The sequence below is a fragment of the Solenopsis invicta genome, chromosome 15, assembly GCF_016802725.1.
Source record: "Solenopsis invicta isolate M01_SB chromosome 15, UNIL_Sinv_3.0, whole genome shotgun sequence".
Classification (NCBI taxonomy): Eukaryota; Metazoa; Arthropoda; class Insecta; order Hymenoptera; family Formicidae; genus Solenopsis; species Solenopsis invicta.
The window spans coordinates 4,353,191-4,366,352 of NC_052678.1; the positions used below are offsets into that span (position 1 = coordinate 4,353,191).

The following is a 13,162-nucleotide window of genomic DNA, read 5'->3' on the forward strand; positions in this document are numbered from 1 at the left end:
TACGCGAGACGACGAGAGATCTTCTTTCGTATATCGCCCTCCTTCTCTTATTATGTTCCATTACATTCGGTAATGATCTCATTACGAAGGACGTTCGCAGCTTTCGTTTTTAAACGGGAGGAGAGACCCGGCGCGGCGGGGGCGGCCTTCCTTCGGCCAATAGAGCGTGATATATCGCCCAAGTTTTAATGAAGGCTATCTAATTCCGCCATCTGCGCGGAATAAAAATTAAAACTTGCACACCGAAACGTCAGGACGGCTATAATCGAATTGTCGTGGAAAGTTTCAGCTTTCGCGCGTAACCAGATTTATTTCGCGGAATATCCGTGACTAAGGGCGCCGATATATGATTCAATTTAATATCCGATATCCAATTTAAATCGTAACGTACATACGGATTAAAACGAGCATATTGCCTGCGAAAAATTGCGTTCACCGTTGCGCGGCGCGGCGCGGCAGCGTTGCTCGCGCGACTGTGTTTACGAAGGAAAAAGGAGAAAGAATGCAAAAAGCTTGTTATCGCCGTGGTGCTCGAGTTCGTGATTAATTCGCGCCGTAAATGATACGCGCCGCGCGCGCGCTTTTTAAAAGTATAATCTGCGAACCCTCTGCCGCGCTGGATTTTGTGCCTGTCACAGCTTTGAGAGACACAGAGACACCTCTTGCGCGAGCTTAACGCTTTGCACCTCGCGTTTCGTTTTATTCTGCGCGCGCGACACGGTTTCGTCGCGAATAAGATTACCGGCAACAGTAATTATTCGGATACTACCAGTCTTCTCGTCAGCTTCTTCGCAGCTGCGTTGTTTCTCCAAGCCGGGCAAATTTTCAGGGACACGGTGACGCGCGCGCGTTTCAATTCCCTTCGCGTAGGGGATGGGAGGCGCGAGATACGCGAATCCCGAATTCGTCTGCTACGGCTTCACGGTTGTTTATGCGTCTGGGTCAAAGCGTCAAAATACACGGAACGTTCGTGGTAGGCGGTGTTTGAACGGCGCGAAGTTTTGGCGAAATCGTTATGTCGGTAAGTCAAACAGCGACCGAGCGCGAAGCCGTCGTCGTCGTTGGGCGAAGTTGGCGATGGTCCCGGCCTACGTTTTCGCTGATAGAGATAGAGATAGGCGGGTCGAAGAGACAGATAGACCGGCGGGTGGGTAGGTATGTATCGCGCCAGCAAGAGAGAGAGAGAGAGAGAGAGAGAGAGAGAGAGAGAAGAGAAATGCGAGGATCCGAAGCCAGATTCTAGGACCGCGCTTAGTAAGAGAATCTGACGTGGTGGTTAATTAACTCGCTATACTGCGGCAAGAGCTGCGCGGGATTGACTTGTCTGCGGCAATTAACGCTCCCGTAGTTTCCGCAAAAATAGCTGTTCGCAACGTACGATTTATGGCATACTCACTTGCGTGGCCGCGCGACACTCGGTAGATCATCGCGAATCATTGCGAGTATCAAGATACCAAGTGATGGCCGCCCTAGCCAAAATGAGACTTTAGCGTGAAATCATTTAAAATGCATTTCAGGCGTTGCTTGGTCAAATGGAAGAACGCTGGTCGATTAGTAAATCGGGTAGGTGATGTCTGGTCGACAGAATTAGAAGTGACTGAAATCGTGCCAGCCCCGTTCTTTCCTTTGAGCACTGTCACCGGCGGTGTCAGATTGTCATTATCTTTCACTGTGAATTATTGTTTGGCCAAGTTGGTAACGCGTACGTTCGGATTTCGAATCGCAGACAAAATACCGATCATTTTCCGGAATAGCAGTTAATAATGTCGAAAGGAGAATGCGGATTACAAAGTAGAGATGCGCGAGAGATATTCGAAAATTCTTTTCGAATTTATGTAGTTATTTAAAATGATTTTATACAATCAGTTTTATTTTTCTCACGTTATTGAAATTTTTTGTTCACTATCCGTTTATTAATATTCAACATAACAAAAATTATATTGTTAATTTAAAAATGTATGAATCCCAAAACATTACCAAAAATTTTGTACAACATTTTGGTATTATGTTTGAGTATCTTTGTAAAATTTGAGCACATTTCATTTATTTAATGTTTTGTTTACTCCTGATTCTTATGTAAAATCGCATTTTACTACGCATTTATAAATTTGACGAGGTAATAGTATTATCAATTAAATCAAAATTTTTACTAATAAAACACTAATAAATATTCGAGCAAAAATTCATTTAGATCTATTTTACTCATTTAAAAGTTAATTATTTAAAATTGCAGCAAAATATGGTAATTTTAGCTGTAAAAACCAGTGTAAATTATATTTTTCATTGTTTTTTTCTTTGCAATTAATTTCAGAACCCAAAATTCGGACATTTGCGATCAAAATTTTTGGTCGTTAATTAAAGGAAAAAAAAATAAACCTAGAGAAGCCTTTAGAGAAGTTTTTAAATTTTGATTACTTTTAGCTCGTATTGTGTAACTTTACCAAAACTTTAAAGTTAATCAACGATTTGAATTGGTTTTAATTCGAATAAAAAGATTAATTTGGGTGATAAAAATTTGGATTTGCCTGTTATTTACATTAAATTTTACGACGTGCATTAATAACAACTATATAAATAAAATTAGAAAAATTACGAAATGGGGAACTGATCGAATGGATTACCGATTTTTTTTGCGTCGATATAGCACGAGGTTGTCCGTAAAACGATGGAAGAAGTAACGTATAAAGAGAGCGTAAGCAGAGGGTCAGACAAACGAGTCGATTAATTAACCAGGAGACGTACAGCAGATGGTGCGTGCCGTGGAGACGCGAGGAAGGCTGAAAAGGAGAGAGAGAGCAAATGAAAGTGGCGGCAGTTGCAGCAAGTTGCAGTAATTTTTACATTTTCAAGGACTCTCGGTACGTCTCAGGAATAATCGAATCAATGACGCTAATTAACAAGAAATGCATGTGCAGAAATAATGTGGAAAGCCGTTCTTTGTTTTCTTGCATCGTTTCTTCAATAAGCACTTGTAATTGCTGCCAACGTTTTCATTTTAAATCCGAAAAAAATAACAATTCGAAAAAAATTAAACAACATGAATAGAGTGAGCGATTTAAAGGTTAAAAAATATACCCTGTTTTTTTTTATTTTTTAAATTCGCAGAAACTCTGTTCGGATTTGGACGTATCACGGTTCAAACAAATAAAAGGGATAACAAAACATTTGTTATAAATTTATCAATATTGTGAGAAAAATTAATATGGCAATGAAAATGAAAAGAGATACATTTTGTCACATTCGCAATAGGATCTGTCTAAAGACTTCTGAAAATTTTGAGAATCATTCGCTTCGATCTTGTTAAAATACGCCACTGGGCCGCGGCGATTTGAGCCTCTAACGCTGACGTTCTTAGCAAGCGGGGGAGCGTCATTACTTAATTTAGATTAATTTCAGTTCCCCTTTTGCTTCTGGCTCGTCGCTCGCGCAACTCAGTCGTCTCACTCGCGTTTCTTGAAAATGAAAAAAAATGACCGCAGAGAAGAGATGTCAAATTTCACTTGACGATTCGCGACGAACGTTACAAAACGTCAATGTCATCCGACGACGCGTAAAGATTTTTCTAAACGATACGTTGTTTCAGTTAAATTGTAGGCTGTAATGCTGATGTAATCGGCCGATAAGTATCGATTTGAAGGCCTTGAAATTTGTATGCGCACATCCATCTTCATATGCGGCGTACAAAGCATCGATATTTCATTGGCTATAAATATCACGGCGGCAAACAGCGGTATCCGCCGTGACGCTTAGCGCGGTGAATAAAAGAACATTCGTAGGAAACGGACATCCGATAAATTGTCGAATGTTAAAACCTGTCGCTGGAGAGACGAGGCGCGGGACGGACGTGGAGGGATGATATTTCTTAACGTAACGCGCTCTAAATTTTGGCTCGCGTGACGCCACAATTATATACACGAGTTTGTTGTTATTGCGTGATCGCTGAGCGATTTATCTGACAGACATTGTGGCAAAATATAATCCGGTTCAAGAGTTTAGTAGATATAAACCTGTCCTCTTCTCTCTCCGCGACGAGGAATGTACTGACGATAAAGCGGCTTAGGCACGTATGATAGAACGTATCTCATTTCATGCTGTACGACGTACCGGTTAAGACAAGTCTCGCCTCGAATTCAGGTTCACGGTTACCTGATCTGGATTACTGATAACGTGCCGCCGAGTCCAATCGACTCGCCTAATCGCTCGCGTCTCGCTTCGATTACTTTCGCCGAAGCAAGCACGCGACTCGAACGATATCATTATATTCTAAACTTACTTTCAAGATAATTCTGTTATTTCCCTGACAGATTACTTAATCAAAGCTTTCTTTGCGCAAAGTATCTTCGTAAGATTAAATAATTATAAACAATTGGATACTTATTTCTTAAAGTATTTATAGATCGTGAAGTATTTATTTCTTAAGGATGTAAATAACATTTCAAAGTTCAATGTTTAAAAAAATTTATAAAAATTTTAAGAATTAAATAATCAATTAATTTCAATTTATTACAAAAATATTTTGTTGGGAGAATATTTTATTTATTTAAAAAAATTTTTTAATTTTATGAAGTGCTTTACAATATTATTAGTTTAAGTGTCTATGTAAAATATAAACATATTTCTCTTATTAAAAGTTATTTAATTTTTTGTTTGCTCTTTATTCTAAAAATAAAATCACATTTTATAGTATTTACTTCCAAATTTGATGAAAAAGTCGCATCACGACTTAATTAAAGATTTTTTACGTATATTAATGAAACTCTAATAAAGATTTATTTGGATCCGTTTATTGCTTTAACTTTAAAAGTTACTTTAAACCATTTACTTAAAACTGCAGTAAAACTGGATCATTTTCGCTGCAAGAATCATTATAAACCAAATTTTTCTTTTTTCTGCAGCTGGCTTTTAGGGCCAAAATTTGCATTTACGTTCAAAATTTTTGTCGTTGATTAAGAGAAAAAAAAAGAATAAACCCAAGAGGCTTTCATTTTTTAAATTTTGTTAACTTTTTATTCGTATTGCGTAGTCGAAAAATTTTTAAAGATATTTTTGTTGCGTTCTTTTTAAATACAATGAAAAAACTTGATATTTCCAATACAAATTCACACTTTAAATTGCATATTTTTAAAATAAAAAAAATATTTATCTTTAAAGATTCTCTGAAAATTGCGTACATATTACAAAATTACAAAAATCACCAACATATTATTTAGTTGTAGATACAATTTTCTGTACTCGATAAATCTGCGTAAGTACATCGCAACGAAACGTTTATTTCAGATGTGTATGTAGCGTACATCGTGTGGAAATAGACGGTAGAAACTCTACGCGACTTTACGGTCTCGCTAAACAGCTGATTGATTTACGACGATCTACTTAAGATAGATTTTTCCGGGACTGGGGCGTGAGAAGTGTAATCGCTCGCTCGAGCAAGCGTTTCTAGCTGTTCATCCGAATGATGAACGGCGCCAGTTGTGCCAAGTGCGAGTGTGTCGTCTACATTAAGACAATTCGCACGATCGTGGGTGTTCGTTCTCGTCAAGTTTCAAGACTTCTCCGTCTCTCCGCGATTCTCAGGGAAACTCCATACGAAGCCTCAGTCACCAAAGAATCCTTATAACTCCCTATAAAGTTTTCATGCTGGTAACGCTTACGTTTTAAGAAGACTTAATAGTACGAGGCTTGTCTGATCAGTTTCCAGTCTAACAATAAAACTTTACATTTTTTAACAAAATCTGTTTTATTTTTCAATATGGCTTGATAGCTTGGCCCATCTCTTTTCTAGTTTCTTTATTCCATCAGTAGTTTTGATCAAATCCTGTAAAATATTCGTTTACAGCAGTGAAGTTCACTGCTTTGTCTGTTTTTTGCTCTCAGATGTGTAGAGGTAGACTATACATGTTTCAACAGTCGTGAATCTATGCAAGAAACCCTTTGTATTCCGTTTGTTTGAACTGGTCCAAATATTCCTTTGAAATGTTGTGTCGAGTGCATTTTTTAGTCCAATGTCAGCAAACGCAGCACCTATTACGCGCGATCAGCTTTCTCGTACCCGAATCTTCATGTAATATTTGGTACATACGTTCAAAAAATATGTGACATCTACTGTCTCTTCAGTCTCTGATTATCCAGTACGATTTGATGCACTTTGTTGGCCTAGTCATTTTTGCTCAGTCGTAGTTTTTGAACGAGCCGGACGCTCAAACACACTTGAACTCGATAACCCAAACTTTAATCGTTAAAAACGAAGGAGCAGAATTGTTATGAACAGAATCCAATTTGATTTTGATTTCCATTAAGGTTTACTCTTTTAAATTCAAGTATTTAATCGCGGAATAATATTCGATTTTTCACTTTCTTTTATCACTGAAGTTGTAAAACATATTGACAAACTCGTATTACGATTGACTGTCGAAATAAAAGTGCCGCATATTTAGACCGAAAATTTGAGAACAGCTATTAAAAAGATGCAGCTTTCATACCTTTTAACAATTTCCGACGAATAATATCATCTTCATGCTCGAGCTGGAAGCTCATCAAACTACTCTCATATATACAAACGATCTGGAATTATGTTGAGATAAGAGTAAAAAAAAATCAGAATTCTACGATCGGCGAATCTCGTCCGGGACGAGCGACGTGCATGACGCGCGAATTTGCAGCTTAGGCTAAAACCCATAAGTCTTCGTCGAGACTTTATGGCGGCGCGAAAAGGCTTCTTGGTCAAACGGCGGCCGCGATAAATCTTAATTCGCACGTTGAAACGCGGCGTTTAGCGTTCCACGCCAGGTGAGATATGGCCCACTCGCTGTCTCGCCCTTTTGCGAGTCGCGAGTGCTGTTTCAGGATTTGAAGCTGCGAAATGTACTGGCGGAAAATTCGCAGAAGAGAAAGAGAGAGGGAGGGAGAGAAAGCGACATTTATTTAACGCTCTGGGACAAGTCCTCTCAAGCGCGCAGACAGTAGTACAAAGTAGATTCCAACAGAATAATAACAAGAAAGAGAGAGAGAGAGAGAGATAAGAGACGAGTCTCTCTCTTGTCTCTCTCTCTCTCTTTCTCTCTCTTTCTCTTCTTCTCACGACCTCATTTGCGAACTTTATTACCGGGCGACATCGATGAAAACGCTTTATTTCCGTTGGATGGCTCGATAGGGTCGTGTAGATTCTCAGCCTTGAATCAGCTCATGATGATATGAGTCACTCTGTTCTATCGATTTCGCTCTAATGTACGTGGGGATTTAGATGTGCTTGAAATCTCACTACCGCATGTTGAATATCTCGGGTGATACGCCGTAACGTCCAACATATTAGTTTTTCGAGACTTTCGAGCTTTTGCACGTTTACTATTTTAATAATAAAATCTCAAGAATTATTAAGACCCAAGACACATCTTAAAATGCTTCCTTCGGGCATTCTCGTTCTATTAAAATGCAAATGGTCACAGAACAAGATGCTGAAAAATTTGTCTTCAAAAAATTCAAGATCAAGTTTTATATTTATTCCGTAAACGAGAGAAAGCGACGAGCAACCTTGAGTACTGCACTAGCGTGATATCGTGGATGGTTCGATATAATAATAGGCAATTTGACATAATTGTGTTGCTACCATTAGAAAGATTAAATTATAGTTGCTTTTTTTTCCCAAACGAGATCACGACAGTTCCAGAGCAAACGATTCCATTTACTCATCGCTCAATGGAGTCGACTTCGGGGATAAAATAATAATCGCAAAGTTGTATCGATCGCGAGCAGGAAACGAGCACATTACAATCAATCGACGCCGTGACAAATATGAAGTCGCATAATTGCCACCGATGATGGTGATGCATGACAAGTACTCCCATGTAAACAGGACATAATTAACCCACCGGGCAATCGATAAACAATATTTTCACGCTTAGGCGCGAGAGAAAGAAACGACGTGTCGCGTCATAAATCTTATTATATCCCTTATGTAAATTTATTTATATAAATTTTTACTATAAGGATACTCCGGGTGAACTCTCTAGACTCGAGACGCCGAATCGAATTAAAGCGAACTAACGATTCGCCAAATATTGAATCACGCTAATCGATGCTTGGCGCAATATCGAACTTGAACGTGAAACGTTCGGAATTCGTGACTGTCGCAATCTCGCGTGACCCAGAATCCAAATCCATTCTTTCGCAGGCAGCTCTCGTGAAATTCTCACATCAGCTGACTTTATCGCGATAAATCCGCGACTTGATAAAACATTCCTCCCATCCGTCCGTCCCTGCGCCTTGATCCGGCACCACTCTATTCCCGACGATGAATTGGGTTTTCGAGCCGAGAACAAGCTCCGAAGCGGGGAAGGTAAGCCGCGCTGCCTTCGCTTCTCGGGCAAAGGGAAGGCGTATCGCCCGTATCCCTCGTCGAAATGGAAAGTAACGATCTGACCCCGTCCCAAGAGAGAACAACGAACCTTTTGCCCTGTGGTATCCTACATTTTTAAACGTGGTCTTAAGACCTCTCTCTCTCTCTCTCTCTCTCTCTCTCTCTCTCTCTCTCTCTCTCTCCTCTGCCCTTTTATCGCCGTACATTCGTACGTGCCTCCATGCTGATGCATGGTAAGGCCAAGGAGGAAGGGGAGAGGGGGACGACACGTGTGTAGACACATACAAAACCCGTTCACGTGCACGTCCACGGTGCACAGGTGAGCGTGCAATCGCTCGCGTCGCGAGTGTGCGCGCAAAAGGTGGCTCGCTCTCGTCCTTTGTGCGCGAGCATGGGATCCTGTGGGTACGTTCCCATGCAAATACGCAGGGCCGCACGATCCACCGCTTCCTTTGTCCGGCTCGACGCCACCCGTCCCGTCACATATTCACGTTCATATCGCACCTTCCGAGCGAGACTGACGTCTCGAAATACCTGTTGTTCTCGGAGAGAATTAACTGACACCTCGCCGCGCGCGTTTCGAGAGAGAGAGACAGAGAGAAAGAGAAAGAGAGAGAGAGAGAGAGCTTCGTCAAGTTAAGGGTCCAAGAGTCCATTAACTTTGATATAATTTTCGGAAAGTTTCTTTTTTTTTTTAAATTCACCTCTTCTAGGTTCACGCGAGATACGATTTTACATACGAACGTGATGCATCGCGATGATGCTGCGATGCGACGCTGAGTAATCCAGCTATTTATAAATAAACACGTACCGTGCTTAAGCGCAAGTTAAACCTCGTCTGACAGCCGATAATATAATTCCTGCTCCATAGAATTGTTTGTGTAATCTTGGCAAAGGTGCGCTTAATACGCCTGCTGAGCACGCGAAAGTGTTTATTGAATCGCCTCGCGCAACAACGCGCCGTCGTCGCGGGATTTCACGTGCGCTTAATGAATGAATTTCACTGATTAACCGGCTGATATGTGATACGTCGGTTTTACGGCCGCCTCTCGCACGACGGGGACGATTTCGTCGTTGAGTTTCGTTTGATGCGCTCCCACGGTTGCGATTCGCCTCCCACTCGTGCGTCATAGCACGTACTAATCTGTAGAATTACGGTGCCGATCGTGGTACATGGCACGTCCCGTACTTTCACACCTCGCGAATCGATCCCGACGTGTGCCTGACGTACGTGATGAAACGTGATTAAAACGTTTGATTCTGGAGCCGTGAAAAGCGCGCGGTCAAAGTGATCGAGGAGCGAAAGTGAAATTGACATTGCCTTATTACACGAAAAGAACAATTTTGCTGAAGTACAGATTTGAAAATAATTGAACAATTAAATAGGACAATTTAATCCTACGCTGAAAAAAAAGCTTTGTTGCATTAATAGTCCATTAGATTTAATCAGTATGTTTGTTCCAAAACGGACGAATCAGAAATCTTGTAGAAATTACCAGATTATAAAATCTATGAAACGTTGTGATTATAATAACTAGAAATTCTGCTTGGTTTCACCAGAAACACTCAATCGTATAAGTTTTGTTAATATAATCAAATTATTTTTCTCAATGTAATTTCCCACAGATGGGTACGATGCACTTTATACGATTTTTTTTACATTGCTGTAACTTTTTTATTATATAATTTAAAGACTAGAATTGAAGTTCAAAGAAAACTTTAACTATCTAAAGTATTCATTTTGTGCGAATTTTTGCAACACAATTTAAAAAAAAATTATAATTACTTGAGAATAAAAAATTTTCGATTCGAGTCTCATTCATCTTTATCAAACTTTGAAGTATCGATTTCATATATTATGAACTAAAAATGTGTTCAGATGTGTGTACAATGTTTTCTGTTCGTTGCCACACGACGTACTTGGTAATTCGCACGATCCATATTTTTTTGGCATCGAGCGTTTCTCGTCAAGCTGAAAAACTCCTCTCAATCGCCGACAGATCGTAGCATTTATTCCCGATGCGGATCCTCGAGGGCATCTAATAGGGGCATCGGTCCAACCTCTCCTCTTGCAATCCGGGTTGTCAAAAATACGCAGGTCCGCGGCTAAAAATACATCCGCGGGCGAAAGTGTACATACAGGGGGGGAGGGGAGGAGGGAGAGGGAGGGGATACCCCGTATCGAGTAACACACTTCGCGCATCTCCGAAAAGTACTCCGGCATTCAAACGTAAAAGTGAAGCGGCAATCCGGTTTTCTCATTCGGTCCGGTCTCCCGCTGGCGAACGGAGGGGCGGAGGGGTGAGAGGGACTCGCCCGTAAAGCCGGTCGTGTGAGAGGACCTTTATGTGTGCACGGATCGCAGACGGTCGAGGGCCCTTCTGGCCTTCCTCTTTCGCCGTTCCCCTTCTCTCCCGCCTTCTGTTCTGGGTAGGCCCTGGCAGGCTCTTCCCTTCACACAACTGCCATCCGACACAAAGCTTCGTTCTCCGCGATGTACAAGGTCTCCCGTTCGTTTCCCTGGACACCCGGTGTCCGCCCTCCTCCCTCGGCCTTTTGCCGCCCTTCTGTGTTCGTCTCTCTCGTCGCTTTTTCACGGCGCTTACGATCTTCGTCTCGCCGACTTATTTTCTTCTTCGGGGCCTCATCTCGTTATTCTCCTTCTCCTCCCCCCCCCTCTTTCTGTCTTTTACCTTGCTGTATCGCGTATTCTTTTCGTCCTGCGCACGTATATACCGGGTGAAATGTACGCGCAGAGCGGAATTCCCTTTGCTGTATGCTCTTTGTTCGAGATGGATTCGAACATACCGAAGAGAGTACCGAAGGTGAGATCCGTGTGTGCCGTGCTCGGTCGATTTAATAGCGATGAATTCCAAGAGAATTCCAAAGGGGTATTATGAATCTATAGTTTATATATTCAGAAGAAAATTTATTGAAAAATTAAAATATTTATTTCTCAGATTCAAGTTTGTATTGTTTTTGCATACACGACAATTTGATATTATTATTCGACTAAACATTGAATTGATTCAACAATTATTTTGTTGCACAAAGAAGGGTTTATGTCAATCATTTAACAATTTTAAATCAAGAATTAATTAAACCAATTTAATATTTAGTTGAACGTGTCGGATTTAATATTTTAGATTTTCAACGAATTTTTTTTTTCAGTGTACGAATAACTTTCAGTGTTAGGATATCACGTGGAATTTTTGTCTTGAGCATACTTTGCGATCTTTATCAAATTTCTTTTAAATGTTAATGCCTTCAAAGCATACGTAACATATGTGCATAAAAAAACGTGCCATCGGCACGTATATTATAATCTCAAATATATGCACTTCTAAAAAAACCAATTTATACATTTGCATGAAACTTGAGATATTATTTTGAGATTGCTGAATCCGAATTAAATTTCAAAATTCAAAAGGCGAATCAAAATTTGAAAAGCCTGATTGGATTTAAAAAAATATATACTGTAAAATTGTCGAAGTCACTGAATGTATCAGAATTTTGTTTTAAGTAGGTCAAACTTTGATTTTCCTTAGGATAATCATTTTTATAAAAATTAAATTTTTGATTCAAATTTTGATTTGCCATTTCGAACTTTTAAATTCGTATTTGATTCAGCGACCTCAAAGAACTTCATATCAAAATCGTTACGGAAATTCAAGAAACTCTTTTCTCCACACGGTGGCGGCACGAAAAATTTCATTTTTACCGCATCGCGATCAGGTTAATAGTTGCCTCTGTAAGCGATCTGTAAAGAGCACTTTTCTTTTCGCGCGTTTCACCTACAAATATTATAATAAAAGTGACAGGAGTTTTCTGGGTTACTTTCGACGACCATCATGAATAACGCATACCGAGCACACACGTAATTCTCACCGGATACCGTCAACTATTTTCGAACGATAGAATATTACTCCGCTGAAATAAAATCGAAATTTGGATTATGCAAATACAAACAGGATCCGTATTATGCAAATACAGTCAAGATGTGTGCTATGCAAACTCGTATTATGCAAATGTCCCCGCGCGGAACATTTATTTCCACTTTCCTAGCGCGGGCGACGAGCATTCTACGAGCGAGTTTACACATTACATGCTACAACATTGCGCGATGATTATTTACCGCGCGTTACGACGAATTAAATTGCAAAGCGAGCGTTCGCGCGCGCATTAGCAGCGCGTTTCCGCGCGCAACCTCGCCATTGCAAAATCGCCCCGCTGCCCCCGCGGGGGAGTCGAAGGGTGAATAGCGCGTAATCGCCAACGAATATCACGGACACCCCGTATACACCCTGGCGCGCCTCCTACGTCGCTTCGTCGACACATCGACGGCGGTGGTGGCGGCGACGGCGACGGCAAAACGGCGGCGCGATACATCGAACTCCGAGAGAGCGAGAAGGACGGCTCGAGCGGGCGCGAGCGGGCGCGCGAGCGAGATCGCGGCAGATCGAGCCGCGTCGGCTGTTGCCGGCTGGCAAGCCTGACCTCCCTCGACCCTCGCCCCGCGCGACCGCCCTGCTGCTACCCATCCCGCGCGGAAGCCTACGTTTCCCCCTCTACCGCCCGCAGCGTCAGTCGCCCCGCGTCCCTCCAACGAGTCGGTGAGTCGTTGTGTCGCTCTCCCCACTCGCGTAATAACCCCGCGCCCGCACCTGGCCCATACGGTACAGCAGGCTCCCTTCCTCTCGCCTCTCGCCGTACCTAACCTTCTCCCGCCCGTGGAGTCGCCTCGTCTCCAACGCGTCCGCTCCCCCTCCTCGCTCTTCTCGCCCTTCTCTCTCGTGTCGCGCCACGATT

The 13,162-nt window shown here is 41.6% G+C and overlaps 1 protein-coding gene across 6 annotated transcripts in view; it reads left to right on the forward strand.

The window, feature by feature from the left end:
• Positions 1–13,162, forward strand: part of LOC105207684 (polypyrimidine tract-binding protein 1) — a 478,610-nt gene that overhangs the window by 123,441 nt on the left and 342,007 nt on the right. The window lies entirely within an intron of this gene.